This window comes from Mus musculus, chromosome 17, assembly GCF_000001635.26.
Source record: "Mus musculus strain C57BL/6J chromosome 17, GRCm38.p6 C57BL/6J".
Lineage (NCBI taxonomy): Eukaryota > Metazoa > Chordata > Mammalia > Rodentia > Muridae > Mus > Mus musculus.
Window position 1 is genome coordinate 75,849,370 of NC_000083.6, and position 15,891 is coordinate 75,865,260.

At 39.2% G+C, this 15,891-nt stretch overlaps 1 long non-coding RNA gene across 1 annotated transcript in view; it reads left to right on the forward strand.

Moving 5' to 3' along the window:
- Positions 1–11,653: 11,653 nt before the first annotated feature.
- Gm4710 (predicted gene 4710) overlaps positions 11,654–15,891 on the forward strand; it is a 28,017-nt gene continuing 23,779 nt past the window's right edge. The window contains exons 1-2 of the long non-coding RNA NR_033456.1: positions 11,654–11,950; positions 12,142–12,243. This is a non-coding gene — a long non-coding RNA (predicted gene 4710). The remainder of the gene's footprint in view (positions 11,951–12,141; positions 12,244–15,891) is intronic.

Below are 15,891 nucleotides of genomic sequence, written 5' to 3' on the forward strand. Positions count from 1 at the left end.
GCTTTCTTGCTTTTTCTAGGATGTAGTTTGCATCCTTGTGTTGGTGTTTTCCATTTATTATCTTTGGAGGGCTGGACTTGTGGAAAGATACTGTGTACATTAGGTTTTTCATGAATATTTTGGTTTCTCCATCTATGGTAATTGAGAGTTTTGCTGGGTATCGTAGCCTGGGCTGGCATTTGTGTTCTCTTAGGATCTGTATGTCTTCTGCCCAGGTGCTTCTAGCTTTTATAGTCTCTGGTGAGAAGTTTGCTGTATTTCTGACAGGTCTGCCTTTATATGTTACTTGACCTTTTCCCTTACTGCTTTTAATATTCTTTCTTTGTTTTGTGCATTTGGTGTTTTGACTATTATGTGACAGGAGGGGTTTCATTTCTGGTCCAATCTATTTGGAGTTTTGTAGGCTTCTTGTATGTTCATGTGCATCACTTTCTTTAGGTTAGGGAAGTTTTCTTCTATAATTTTGTTGAAGATATTTACTGGCCCTTTAAGTTGGGAAAGTTTACTCTCTTCTATACCTATTATCCTTAGGTATAGTCTTCTTATTGTTTCCTGAACTTCCTGGATGTTTTGGGTTAGGAGATTATTGCATTGCATTTTCTTTCATTGTTGTATCAATGTTTTCTTTCTTGTTTTTTTTTAAACATTTTTCTTTATTTTTATTTTTTATACTTATTAGGTATTTTCTTCATTTACATTTCCAATTCTATCCCAAAAGTCCCCCTTACCTTCCCCCTTCAACTCCCCTACTCACCCACTCCCACTTCTTGGCCCTGGCGTTCCCCTGTACTGGGGCATATAAGGTTTGCAAGACCAAGGGGCCTCTCTTTCCAATGATGGTCGACTAGACCATCTTCTGATACGTATGCAGCCAGAGACACAAGCTCTTGGGGTACTGGTTAGTTCATATTGTTATTCCACCTAGCTCCTCCATTGGGGGCCCCGTGATCCATCCAAAAGCTGACTGTGAGCATCCACCTCTGTGTTTGCTAGGCCCCGGCATAGCCTCACAAGAGACAGCTATATCAGGGTCCTTTCAGCAAAATCTTGCTAGTGTATGCAATGGTGTCAGCATTTGGAGGCTGATTATGGGATGGATCCCTGGATATAGCAGTCTCTAGATGGTCCATCCTTTCGTCTCAGCTCCAATCTTTGTCTCTGTAACTCCTTCCATGGGTGTTTTGTTCCCAATTCTAAGAAGGGGTAAAGTGTCCACACTTTCATCTTTGTTCTTCTTGAGTTTCATGTGTTTTGCAAATTGTATCTTATATCTTGGATATTCTAAGTTTCTGGGCTAATATTCACTTATCAGTGAGTAACAAAGAATTCTCAGCTGAGGAATACTGAATAGCTGAGAAGCACCTGAAAAAATGTTCAGCATCCTTAATCATCAGGGAAATGCAAATTAAAACAACCCTGAGATTCTACCTCACACCGGTCAGAATGGCTACGATCAAAAATTCAGGTGACAGCAGATGCTGGCGAGGATATGAAGAAAGAGGAACACTCCTCCATTGCTGGTGGGATTGCAAGATTGTACAACCACTCTGGAAACCAGTCTGATGGTTCCTCAGAAAATTGGACACAGTACTACCACAGGATCCTGCAATATCTCTCCTGGGCATATATCCAGAAGATGTTCCAACTGGTAAAAAGGACACATGCTCCACTACGTTCATAGCAGCCTTATTTATAATAACCAGAAGCTGGAAAGAACCAAGATGCCCCTCAACAGAGGAATGGATACAGAAAATGTGGTACATTTACACAATGGAGTACTACTCAGCTATTAAAAAGAATGAATTTATGAAATTCCTAGGCAAATGGATGGACCTGGAGGGCATCATCCTGAGTGAGGTAATCCAATCATAAAAGAACTCCTATGATGTGTCAATGTTTTCTATGGTATCTTCTACACCTGAGAATCTCTCTTCTGTCTCTTGCATTCTGTTGGTGATGCTTGTATCTATGACTCCTGATCTCTTTACTAGGTTTTCTCTCCAGGGTTATTTCCCTTCATGATGTCGCTATTGTTTCTATTTCCATTTTTAGAGTCTGGATGGTTTTGTTCAATTCGTTCACCTGTTTGGTTGCATTTTCCTGTAATTCTTTAAGGGACTTTTGTGTTTCCTCTTTAAGGGCTTCTAGCTGTTTACTTGTCTTCTCCTGTATTTCTTTAAGGGAGTTGTGTCTTTCCTAAAGTCCTCTATCCTCATCAGGAGATGTGATATTAAATTAGAGTCTTGCATTTCTGGGTTGTTGAGGTATTCAGGGCTTGCTGTGTTGGGAGAACTGGGTTCTAATGATGCCAAGTTTCTTTGGTTTCTGTTGCTTATTTTCTTCCCTTGCCTCTTGCCATCTGGTCATCTCTGGTTTTAGCTGGTCTTGCTGTCTCTGACTGTGGCTTGTTCCTCCTGCATGCCTATGTGTCAGTACTCTTGGGAGACCAGTTCCCTCTGGGAGGAATTCGAGCATGGAGAGCTGTGGCATAGAGTCAGCTCCAGGCTACAGATCGAAACCAGAAGGATCTTGTCCCTGGCTGTTTGTTGGTTCCCATGTCCTGATGGCTCTGGGTGGGTCCCTTTTGGGCCAGGAATTTGAGCAGAAGTGGTAGTCTTACTTGTACTCACAGGTGTGTCAGGATTCCTGGGAGACCAGATTTCTTCTAGTAGCATTTGGATATGGAGCACTGTGGTACAGGACCAGCTCCCATCAGACAAAAGCTGGAAGGATCCTGTTCCAGGCTGCTCCTTGTTTCTTGTGTTCTGAGGCTTTCAGGCCTCTGAGCAGAAGTGGTGGTCTTTCATGCACTCACAGGCTTGTAGGCACTCCTGGGAGATCAGCTCCGGGTGTAGATGGAAACTGGAAGCTCAATCTTGTTTTTAATTATTAGTGATTTCTTTGCTTCAATCAAGTTGATAAAAAGATAGGAAAAATAAAAGGAAATTTTGTCATACATGTTGGGGAAAATAATAAAAGTCATTCACTGGTAGCTGGAGAGATGTAGAAGACATTGGAGATTACAGTTATAAAAGAAAGAATAATAAATGAGCTTGGAAGTTATAACTTCAGGAGAGGAAAGGAGTTGCTATAAGCATAGGCTTCTGAGATAGTTCTGCTATCTAGGTAAAGTAGAAATATTGTGTCTTGGACACAGTAACAGGAAAAACATTCATATCCACTCTTCCCCTAGGTGAGACAAATAGCTCTTCAGCGAAGAACCAGTTCTGGCAAATCTGATAGGTAGAGAGCGTTTATGACAAAGACAGGAGGAAGAGGCTGTGCCAAGAGCTGCCTCTCCATCCATTCATCTTGTTCATGGATGAATAGAATAGCTTTTCACTGGGAGGTTGTTATGAATTTTAGGAAAGGTATATTGTAGTATGTCGCGTCTGCTCTCGACCAGCAAGAACAACAGGACACAGTCAAATTCTTCTCAACAGACTTTATTGCAGGAACACCTCGATGCTGGACCCCAGGCGCCCAGGGAGCCCTGCTTATATGCACCCCAGCACAGGAGAAGGCTCCGTGGCCCCCTGGGATTGGTCAGTCTGCCGGCACCCAATTTGCATGCACCTGCTCGGGAGGGGTTGGTGCCAAATTAGAATTGATGCCTGCGCAGTGGTGTTGTTTATGACAATGGCAACCGGAAACCGCCGCCATCTTGGAGTTGGCTTCCCACAGTAGTACCCAATCCAGAAAAAGCATGATTTAATTCTTTAATCAATTTGTCAGCTAAGACAGAATGTATGTACTGCTGTTTTACTGTGAGAATAGAAGAGTTAAGGAGAGGTAGCCTCTCTACGCATTGAGTTAGGTGGCTCTACTAGGCTGACTAAACAGCCCAACCTCTCCCTTGTTTGCTGCAGTTGTCCTTTGGGGAGATGTTTTCTTCAATCTTACACTAATTGTGTTGAAAATTAAGATCGCTAGTGCAGATCTCTTTGGAATATTTCTGTCCAGGTTTTACCTGAAGGGGAAGAAAAAGAAAGAGACAAGATTTAGAAAGGCATGCTCAGGGCTGGGAGAGCTGAAACGTGATGAGTGGTGATCTGGCAAAAGTCCTTTTTGAGTTGATTAGGACACATCAAGGACCTACCCTAGTTAGTGTTCAACTTGACATCCTTAGAGTCATCTGAGAGAAGAGCCTAATCTGAGGAATTGTCTGGATTAGATCGTGCTGTGGGTGTGTCTGTTTGATATTGTCTTGATTATTAATTGATGTAAGAGGACCCAGCCCTCTGTGGGAGTACCATTCCTAGACAGTTGGTCCTGACCTATATAAGAAAGCTAACTAAACATGAGCCCATGAGTGAACCAGCAAGCAGGGTTCCTCCATGGTTCCTGTTGTACTTTCTTGACTCTGAGAGAGCTCTCTTGTCAGACGTAATGCTCTGTGTGTTGGGAAACAGTCCTACCATTAGGTTCCTGCCTTGTCAGTGATGGACTGCAACTTAGAAGTGTAAGATGCAGTAGTCAGTGTGTTTGGTCAAAGTAATAGGAAACTGGATTCATTCCCAGTATGTTATAAAGATGATGAAATGGGTTAAATAACTAATTTAAGAGTTCTGAGGGAGGGTATTAGCTTAAGGCTTTCCTGGTTGACAACAGATTTAGTGTAAGAAATGAATAGAATTTTTTAAAATATAGTAAACATAGTAACAGGCAAGAGTAAGTCATTTTAATGCACAGTATGAGATTTGTCACCACGTATGGTATGTGGGTATCACTTTAATCATGTGTTTAGTTCTCTTTAATCATGTGTTTAGTTATACTTTAAGAGTATAATTCTATGCTTCTCCACACAAATATATTTACAATTTCAAACCAATGTAAAAATGATTCTGTCTTTGAATTTTAGAATACCAAGAAAACTCTTGCCAGAATACTGGGGATGAGTGGAATGAGTTTTTGTTTTCAAATGAAACACACGAAAACCTTCATTATTTTTGGATGTTATTTGATTTTGGGGAAATTATTCATGTAACCATCTAGGATTCTGTCCTCACTCTCCCTTGAACTTACTGGCAGAGAGTATAAATTTATACTTACGTATTTTCCAGAATAATATTAGAAATTTTATTTTACCACAAAATTATGTTCATGCTGAAATAGTTTCTGTAAGAGCTAGTTTTGTAGTTATACCAGGAAAAATAATATTGTTTATGAATAACAAAGGATTAGTAATAAAACAAACAAACATTTGGCTTGGTTGAGATAAAAACAGGGTTACATCCTAAACCTGTCACTAGATTCATGAGCATAAAGCACCAGAAGCTATGCCACCCTGGGCATTTCCACAAACAATGCCTAGCGTTTAATATCTTTATGATGAAAGCCATTCATCTCTTGACTATTGACCTGCTCAGATTTTTTTGCCCATCTATTGCCCTCTGGAGGAAGATACTTTCTCACTTTAAATTGGCACTTTAGAAAGATGATCTGCTGAGTGTTTCCACATGGGCAGGAGCAATGCAGTGATTAGATTTTCCCATGTCAGTCAAGAAAGTAGGGAAGGTAAAATCAATGCTGAGGTTTTTGTAAAAGCAAAGTCATTCCATTGAGCACATTTTTCTTTATTCCAAGAACATGTCCTATTTACTTCTATGGCTTTAAATACATTTTATGAAATGATGACAGTAGATGCCTGTTTGAAATTTTTATTTCACAAATAGAGTTGTTGCCTTACATTGATCCCAAATAAAAGAATGCGAACAACAAAACCAGAAATCAGTTAACTTCTAGAACTTGTAAATAGGAAGCAACCACAGAACAAGTGGCTATAAAAACACACAGAGCTTCAAAAATGTTGCCTCAGTTACCTAACTTTGCCAATGCGTGTTTTTCAGACTTCTTCCACGGGACCCCTGATCGTCTCAAAATTAATTCACTAAAATATCTAATCATGCTACTTGTCATGGACGAGATTTCCAGTATACTCTGACAGCTCATATTTTTTTTCTTTTTTTTTCTTTTTTTTTTAAATTAGGTATTTTCCTCATTTACATTTCCAATGCTATCCCAAAAGTCCCCCATACCCTCTACCCCCAATCCCCTACCCACCCACTCCCACTTTTTGGCCCTAGTGTTCCCCTGTACTGGGGCATATAAAGTTTGCAAGTCCAATGGGCCTCTCTTTCCAGTGATGGCTGACTAGGCCATCTTTTGATACATATACAGCTAGAGTCAAAAGCTCCGGGGTACTGGTTAGTTCATAATGTTGTTCCACCTATAGGGTTGCAGATCCCTTTAGCTCCTTGGGTATTTTCTCTAGCTCCTCCATTGGGGGCCCTGTGATCCATCCAATAGCTGACTGTGAGCATCCACTTATGTGTTTGCTAGGACCTGGCGTAGTCTCACTAGAGACCACTATATCTGAGTTCTATCAGCAAAATTTTGCTAGTGTATGCAATGGTGTCAGCGTTTGGAGGCTGATTATGGGATGGATCCCTGGATATGGCAGTCTCTAGATGGTCCATCCTTTTGTCTCAGCTCCAAACTTTGTCTCTGTAAGTCCTTCCATGGGTGTTTTGTTCCCAGTTCTAAGAAGGGGCAAAGTGTCCACAATTTCGTCTTCGTTCTTCTTGAGTTTTATGTGTTTTGCAAATTGCAACTTATATCTTGGGTATTCTAAGTTTCTGGGCTAATATCCACTTATCAGTGAGTACATATCATTTGAGTTCTTTTGTGATTGGGTTACCTCACTCAGGATAATGCCCTCCAGGTCCAACCATTTGCCTAGGAATTTCATAAATTCATTCTTTTTAATAGCTGAGTAGTACTCCATTGTGTAAATGTACCACATGTTCTGTATCCATTCCTCTGTTGAGGGGCATCTGGGTTTTTTACAGCTTCTGGCTATTATAAATAAGGCTGCTATGAACATAGTGGAGCATGTTTCTTTCTTACTAGTTGGAACATCTTCTGGATATATGCCCAGGAGAGGTATTGCGGGATCCTCTGGTAGTACCATGTCCAATTTTCTGAGAAACCGCCAGACTGATTTCCAGAGTGGTTGTACAAGCTTGCAATCCCACCAACAGTGGAGGAGTGTTCCTCTTTCTCCATATCCTCGCCAGCATCTGCTGTCACCTGAATTTTTGATCTTAGACAGCTCATATTTTATCAAGAGTTAGTTATTTTAAATATCGCTATCCTCTGGACCTTTATGTCAGAAAAGTAACATCCATTCCTTTTCAAGGTCAAAAATACTACAGACACTTGGACTCTGTGACACCGTAAGAATGCATTCAAGAAAATCTGATAACTCCAAGTTTGATAAATACAGGGTGGGTTGTTTTCTCCTTTTTCCCCCCCAGGAAGGGCAACATAAAAATCCCTAGCAGTGAAAGCACTGAGCTTGTTACTTCTAAGAACGAAGAGCACTATCCCGAGGACAGGTGGGAGGGTACACAAAGTGGGAGATCTCCTGTTCCCTTCTTATGTTCTTCTCTGAGATCCTCCTCTAGTGAAAAAAAAAAAAAAGAATTAGGTAAGAAGGAAATGTGTCTGAAATAAACTTTGCAGCTTCAACAGTGAGCAAGGATCCCATCCTCTTCCCTCAAACTAGGAGGACAAGTATAACATTACACAGAACAAGTAAAAGGCATTGAAAATCTCGTTTAGAATTTGGTAGAGCACATTGTGAAGTAAATACCACCCTTTCTTTGTTTATAGATGCTTGTCCACAAAGCACAATATGGAAGGGATGGAACTAGTTCACTTAGATCGACAACATGACAGCTTTTACGAATTCAGAGAGCACATTCCGTCCCCGTAAATAAGTCAGAGCGACGGGTTTTGCCCTGCACAGTTAAGCTGCAGAATTGCAGTTAAGCACTAATTGACCCTCTTTGCTTTGTGAGTCACCAAAGTACTTGATGCTTTTCCATGAATGACATCACCATTTGAAGCCCGAGTCTTACCACGTTTCTACCCTAATCTTGAAAAACATTGGAGCCAGCAATCTTTTCTGCTTATTTCTTTTATATTTGAGATCATAATATAATTACATAAATTTCTCTTCCCTATCCTCCCTCTAAACCTTCCCATATAGCTCTCTTGGTTCGTTTTAAATTTTTTTTATCTTTTTCATTAATTGTTGTTATATAAATGTATATGTATGCACAAATATATTTCTGGATATAACCTGATAAATCTGCATAGATGACCATCTCTCTAGCTCTTGGTATTCTTTAGTTGCCTGCAATTTAAAAAAAATTATTTACTTATGCACTTTACATCTTCTTCACTGACCCTTCCAGTCACCCCCTATCACAACCTTTCCCCTTCTCCTCTACTTCTCCTTCTCCCAGGGTTGGGACCCCCACGGATACCCCTCCCAACCTGGCACTTCAAGTCTCTGCCTGCACCTGTGTGTGTTTGTGTGTGTGTGTGTGTGTAGTTGAGGCCTTGAAATGATGCTAATGAATTGACAGTTCTAACCTACCCAAATAGAAATATTAGATGCCACATGGATACCTAAAAATATTGAGAATGTAGCTATTGATTATGGCTTCGAGTATCACATCACTGTCTTTAGAGTTTTGCTTTAATGTCTTTAGAAGGGGATGGTAATGAGCCCATGAAAATAAGAGTAACTCATTGCAGGTGTTTGCTCTAATGGAGTATCAATGAAGAGCAAGAGCACACAAATAGGGAAATGAGAGCAAAGTTTTCTTTGCCTGTTTTTAGCTTTATATGTTAGGACACACACACACAATTTTAGGGGTATACTAAGACTTTCTGATTATCAAGCCACAACATAGTTACCCCACCAGCTGCCTCTTTCCTCTCCCAGCTTATTCATTTCTGTTCATAGGTGAGGATCATCGCATCTAAGTCAATCGATTTTGAGTTGATCTTCTTGTCATCCATAACATAGGTGAGGTTCATTTATGAAATAAAGACTGGCTTCTCCCTAACAAGGAGAAATCCTGCCAGTAGATAAGATGTGAGTTGCCACAAGCAAATCCTCTGAGTCTCAAGTCTGCCTTGGAGATTCTTCACTGGACAGCATAGATTAGCACTGGCTAAGTGCCTATCCATTAAACTATTTCTTCCTGTGCACAGAACTGGAGTATATTTCTCAGATAGTCTTTCAAACAGGTTACATGGTTTCCTTCTTATTTTTTCTCCCCAGTTAGTGTGGGTAAAGCTTTAGATTTGGCTTATTCAAATAAACACTTTTGCATACCTTTACCATTCTCTGGGAATTAAGGTTAATACTCTGGACCTGTAATAGGTAGCATATATTTCATCTTTTTTTTTTAGTCCTTTAGTAAACTACTAAAAGGCATAACTTCCTTAAGCCCTGCCATTAAAATTGAGATGAACAGGATACATTTTTTTTGTTGTTGTGAAAACTTTCTGAGATTTCTGTATTAGCTTGTGAACAGTGACTTATGTATTAAATTATTATTAAATTATGTATTATGTATTAAATGCCACTTACCTAGTCTACAAATATTATAATTAGATTTATTTTGAAAAAAATAAAGCAGAAAAAGTAGGCTTTGGGAAGCGATTTTCATTACCTTTATTCAGGTATAGGTCCTTCATACAGAGCTGAAGCTAACGATAAGGGTGGAAATGATAAATACCTCCATGGATTGTTTACATATTGGTGGTGATTGAAGTCAGAGAAAGGAACCTGGTCTTTCAGGAGACAAAGTAGAGAGCAACAGAGGTAGACTCAGTGTGAGTCTTTAGCAACAATACTCTTTGCAAAGAGGATATAGTGCAAGACATCCAGAAAGAAAAGGAATGGGGCATGCTAAAAGAATAAAGGGGAAGATATTTTTTTAAATGGAAAGTCTGTCAGCAGTATCAGCATGACATAGTTAAGGCAGCTAAAGACTGAAGGAAAGGCCACTTAGCCAATTAGCTGGCGAGTGTTGACCTTTCCAGGAGCCTTTTTAGATGGCTCCTCTGAGTGGATGCCTGACTGAGATGATTTGACACGTGACTGAAAAGGGAGAGAACTCATGGCTGTTGTGTGTAGAGTTCCTTTTGAAGGTATTTGAAAACAAAGAGGAAAAATGTGTCACATAGAATGAATGCCTTGATGCTGAGCACTGAGAAAAGTAAAAATTCCAAGAGCGAAGGGCCAGAACCTTTCAATTTGACAAATTCTTATGTTGTTCAGATGAATAAATGAATAATGGTATATTTCAAGTCATCACTAGGTATACATGGGACTACAGCAAAAGAATTCTCGATTTCTATGTCCCGTTGATGGTCTGAGGTTAATTTGTTAAGCTGGAAAGGTGAGCTGAAATAGAAAAACATCCTAAGAGTAAAGTCTGGGGATGAAAAGGAGGCACACTGCCTGTCATCAAGTGGGGACTGTTAAGTACAAAAAAAATGGGAAGGGAAATATATTGCAGGACACCAGTACTAGTGATGCCTTCTTCATGAACTATTAGCATTTGCAAATATTATTGACATTTAAAGAACACTGTGCAAAATCTTGGATCCTGTTGATATTTAATTGTTTCAGACAGTGTCACTGTACTCATGTTGAGGTTCAACAGATTAAGAATATTACAGGAGAGCCAATGAAGTCCATGACAAGGAACATGCCAGAGAAAATGTGCGTGTATTTAAAGGGAATAAGATACTTAAACAACACACACTTATACTCTCTCTGTCTCTCTCCATCTCTCCTTGTCTCTCTCATCTCTGTCTCTGTCTCTGTCTCTGTTTCTCTCTCTCTCTCTCTCTCTCTCTCTCTCTCTCTCTCTCTCTCTCTCTCTCTCTCTCTCTCACACACACACACACACACACACACACACCCCTGAGAAGAAAGTTCATATATTAGATAGATGTACTAGATAGATAGTTTTATGTCACCTTGAAAAATGCTGGATATCTGAGAGGAGGGAACCCCATTAAAGAAATGCCTCTGTAAGATAAGTGTGTAGGCAAGCCTGTAAGTCACTTTCTTAATTAGTGATAGCTGGAGGAGGGCCCAGCCCATTGTGGATGGTGCCATTCCTGGGCTGGTGGTCCTGAGTACTATAAGAAATCAGGGTGAACAAGCCATGTGGAGATAGCTAATACACATCTTTCCACCCTGAATGCTGCATCAGATCCTGCCTCAAGGTTCCTGCCCTGCTTGAGTTCCTATCCTGATGTCCTTTTATACAGAACTTTGATGTGGAGGGGTAAGGTGAACAAACCCTTTCTTTTCCCCAAGTTGCGTTGGTCATGGGGTTTATGACAGCAATAATAACCCTAACTAAAACAGTAGAGCTTACAGTTTTAAAAAGCTCAAGGCAAAACAAAACAAAAACAAACAAACAAAAAACAAACAACAAAACCTTGTCAACAACTACTCCATGACATGGAGTGTGTGCAAGATGGGGCACATGGAAGCTGTGCCACAAGAACAAGAGCAAGAGCAAGAGCAAGAACAAAAAGAACAAGAACAACACAAGAACAAGAACAAGAACAAGAACAAGAACAAGAACAAGAACAAGAACAAGAACAAGAACAAGAACAAGAACAAGAACAAGAACAAGAACAAGAACAAGAACAAGAACAAGAACAAGAACAAAACAAGAACAAGAACAAAACAAAACATTGTGAGACCAGGAGAGAGAAGCCTTTTAGCTGGTGTACAAAGTAGCCCAAATTGCAGCAAAGATTTGGGGGATGCCACACAGTTTAATGAGAGCTAGGCAGATACTCTCCTCCAATAGGATGAAATGTCCCAGGGTCAAGTAGATGGAACATACCTTTACAGGAGAAGCTGGGTTAATAAAAACTAATTGTCAGAAGACTGGATAGACACCCAGCACTGGAATGGAAGATTATGGCAGAGAAGGATCGACCTGAGCTGGGATGAAGTTGAGCCTTCCAAGCATCTTCCCAAACTTTGGTTGGGTGGTGAAGAGGTTCTGGCAATAGACTCCCATGGTTTCACGTGATTGTAAAACTTGTAAAAGTAAGATTATTTTTCAAAAATAACCCCATCTCTTTCTAAATTATGTCTTGACTGTCACTATATATATCTAAATAGCACATTATTAGGACATGAATGCCAAGAAAGAATTGTTCCTTCCCTGCATTTGGGATAGCAGTGGTGAAAAGAGGAGTTGCTAATCCCTGCATGTTTCCTTGCCTTGCAATAAGAAGGTTTTGGGACCTGGAACTGCGAGGTTCACAGCCTACCTATATGGAGATTGCTAGAGGAGACCCAGCATAAGAAAACTGAATACAGAATACCATAAACCACAGGTGAGTATGTAGAGGATATAGCTATAGTTTTAAATTGTACCATGGCAGCAATGTTGTGGAAGTGAAAAGAGGGACGTGATATTTGGGGGCTGCATGCAACATGCTTGATTGTTGAAGAACGCACCTTTCAACAGTTGCAAGATCTTATGAAAAGTACAAGAACAGCTTCTTTGGTTGGCTTTTACATCTATGAAATTGGGTGACTTGTTGCTCTTCACCTTTCTGTTTTTGGTGCTTTTGTGCATTTGAACTGAAAGCCATATATATTGCAGGATGCAGTACTGATTGCAGGAGATAAAGAAGAACTATATATTGTGCATGACTTCCACAGTCAAAAGTCATATTTTAAACTTATAATCAGCACCTTGTGAGAAAGTCATTAAACTTTGGTTAAGACCACAGACTTAAAAGTATGACTTGCTGAGTGTATGACTCAGTTTGACAAGGGAAAGCTGTTATACATTTTCTTCAGGTTCTTTCTCAGTTTCAGGAGAATATCAGTAAGTAGTGAACATTAGCACTTTTATAAGGTGGTTGTGAGGACTAAAGGAGCAGGTGCCTTTCATGTAGCACATACTGGTTAGTACCTGCAGTGGTGAGCTGGCTTTTAAGTCTCTTAAGCTAAGTCATAGCTTTCCAGACTGTGATAGGTGGAAGTGGCTAGAGGCATGCTAGGTATTATAAGATAAATGGAAGTATCTTCTTGAGGTATTCATTTAGTGATATCCATTATAATTTTATATTCTGTAGAGAATATGAACTCATTTGAGTAAAAGTGTACATCTATTTTAATCGGGTATATATATGGGTTACAATAAAATGCATCTATCAACTATCTATCTATCTATCTATCTATCTATCTATCTATCTATCATCTATCTCTATTTATCATCTATTATTTTTCTGTCTACCAACTCTTTTTTTCAAGATTAGATCTCACTGTATAACCCAGGCCGCCCTTAAACTTGCAATTTCCCTTCAGGTACTGGGATCACAGAGTATGATAATGTACCTTGCTGAAGTATGAGAATGTGTTCATACAGTGTCATGATTAAATCACAGTAATTAGCACTTCCATCTCCTGAAAGGTGTAAAACACTTTATTTCAATTATTTATTTTATTTGCATGTGTGCATGTATGCACGTTTGTGTGTGTGTGTGTGTATGTGTGTGTGTGTGTGTGTGTGTGTGTGTGTGTGTGTGTGTGTGTGTGTGTGTGTGTTTAGATTTTAGGGAACTCGTTGGAATCACTGCCCTCCTTTTTCCATTTGTGTGTTCCAAAAGAATGAAGTTAACTTATCAGGTTTGGTAGCATTGTTTACTGAACCAACTTAGTAGCCTTTGAAATAAGTTTTGATCAAAACATAACTGTTCACACACTGTTATGAGGGAGTATTTGCTTGGTATAAATGTACAATGTATCATAACTCAGTGCAATTAGAATTTCCATCTTTTTTCCCTTTGTATTTGGAACCCATTGTCTAGATGGTAATAAAATATGCAACAATTTCCAGTGATGTATAGTCATCCTTCTGTGGTATAAGCACTGAATTTATTCATTTTACCTGACTATAGGTAGCTGATATTCAATTTCTCATAATTCCCCTGCCCCACATTTCTTAGCTCCTACTAATCTCTATTAAACCTTCATGTTAACTCTACATTTAAAAAGAAGATTTCAAATATATATATGCTGCCTTTGGAAGAGTGGGGAGGTTGGAATGTGTGTGTGCTCACTTGTGAAAGTTGGGGATCTCAGAGGAGATAGGCAAGAGTTCCTTTGTGGGTTTAGCCCTTGTTGGAAAATTTTCACAGAGATATGTTTCCAGCATCCCACTGTTTTAAGTAATTGAAAACACTGCAACCTGGATTGCTTATGAAAAAGGCAAGCTAATATATTTTCAGAAATGCTGAATAATAAGCTCTACGATTTTTTATATTCTCAACTTCCTTATTTACCCTGACTAAGATAATTTGGCAATTTTTAGGTTTTAGAATACTTAGATATATAGTCCTCAGAGAATACATTTTAAAACATCACTTCTCACTTTATAGACGGCAATTGCCAAGATGTAAGCATATGCTTCCTTATCAACATGGTACCTTATTTTGAAAGAGAAACTGGATTTGGATGGATATACCACAGTCATAAGGACAAAGAAGATAAATACAGACATAAAACCAATTTCTCGTCATCCTTTGTCAACCATTTCTTGTGTGCCTTTGACTCTGTGGACCTCCTGTTCAATTCTTTGCTTCTTTGACTGTGAGAAGCTACACACAGGTATTGGTGGAGAGCCTTTCTTTCTTGCTTTTACTTTTACGTATTTCTTTCACTTAGAGAATGCCTTTCTTCGTGGAACACATCAAAGCCACATTTGGATATTTCCTCTTCTATCAAATCTTTAGTGACCCAGGGAGCAGATTTAATTTTATCTTTGTGCATGCATCAGTCTGCATTCTTTGAAGTACAGAGAAATCATTTCTTTACATATCTGTATTTTCCAATGTTTTACCTTGTTTATGTAAATCTTACAGATTCAGGCATGAGTATGTAGCAAATTTTCAATACCCATCTTTTAATTGAAGCTCAGAGAAGACGTGGTAGATATAAAAACTTTGTGGAAATGAAAGGTATTAACAGAGAGCTCCAGAAATAAGTCATTGTATTATTATGTATTGTATCATTGTATTATGGCATATAAATATCTTTAAAACAAATACAAACCCTCCATATGGGAGACACCCAGAGCTATGCCAGACTGTATGTAACTACATAAGGGATTATGGGTACCTGGCAGGAATAGGCTGGGGACCGTGCAGATGAATGCAGTCAACTTCCATCAACTTTTAACTTAAGAATTTATAATATGACAAGTAATTATACATTTATTACTCAAGTCATTTTGTAATCAAGTAATTAATCAGGTGATATGTAAGTCCTATAAGACATGAATCCATAAAAAGAGAAATGATTATATGTTCATTAATCAGGTAACTTGCAGCCAGCTGTATAGTAGTAGTTGATAAGAGAAGAGTGAAGATGCCCAGAGAATTATAGAACCTGTGTTCTAACACAAAGCAGGTAAGTTTTATGCAGGAGTGGGTAGATCAACACCACACAGAACAACAGGAGATGAACTAACTCAGTGTGACAGCTTGAGACACAGAATGCATCTTTTTTACTGGGGATTGGCTAGTGCCCAAAGTTGAGACTATCAGGTAGTGCCTTTGTTCATGCTCTGAAAGAAAACTTCTAGAAAGTTTCCTTGAGATTTCAAAAGTAGAACCAGTTGGACAATCCACTTTCTTCTTCTGTTTTTTTCTCTTGGGGTCATAGGAAGGCTGGGAGGAGAAAGACACCTGAAATTTCAGTGGCTGTGAGAAGTCTGTAGACCCTGACCAAGTAGACAGAATTAAGCATACAGGGATGGAAACATTACTAACGCAATGGGGAGAAAGAGAATTGCTCTAAAGATTAGAGGCTATTGTCTGGGAATGTAATGCAGTATTCAAACCTTCCAAAATATTCTCTGAAGTATTAGGCTTGCAGTAATAATATTCTGTGCAGTACAACGGCTGGGTTTGTATCTCATGAAAGTGGAAAGTTCTGATGTAGGAGATACAAGAGAGGCATAGAGAGAAGTT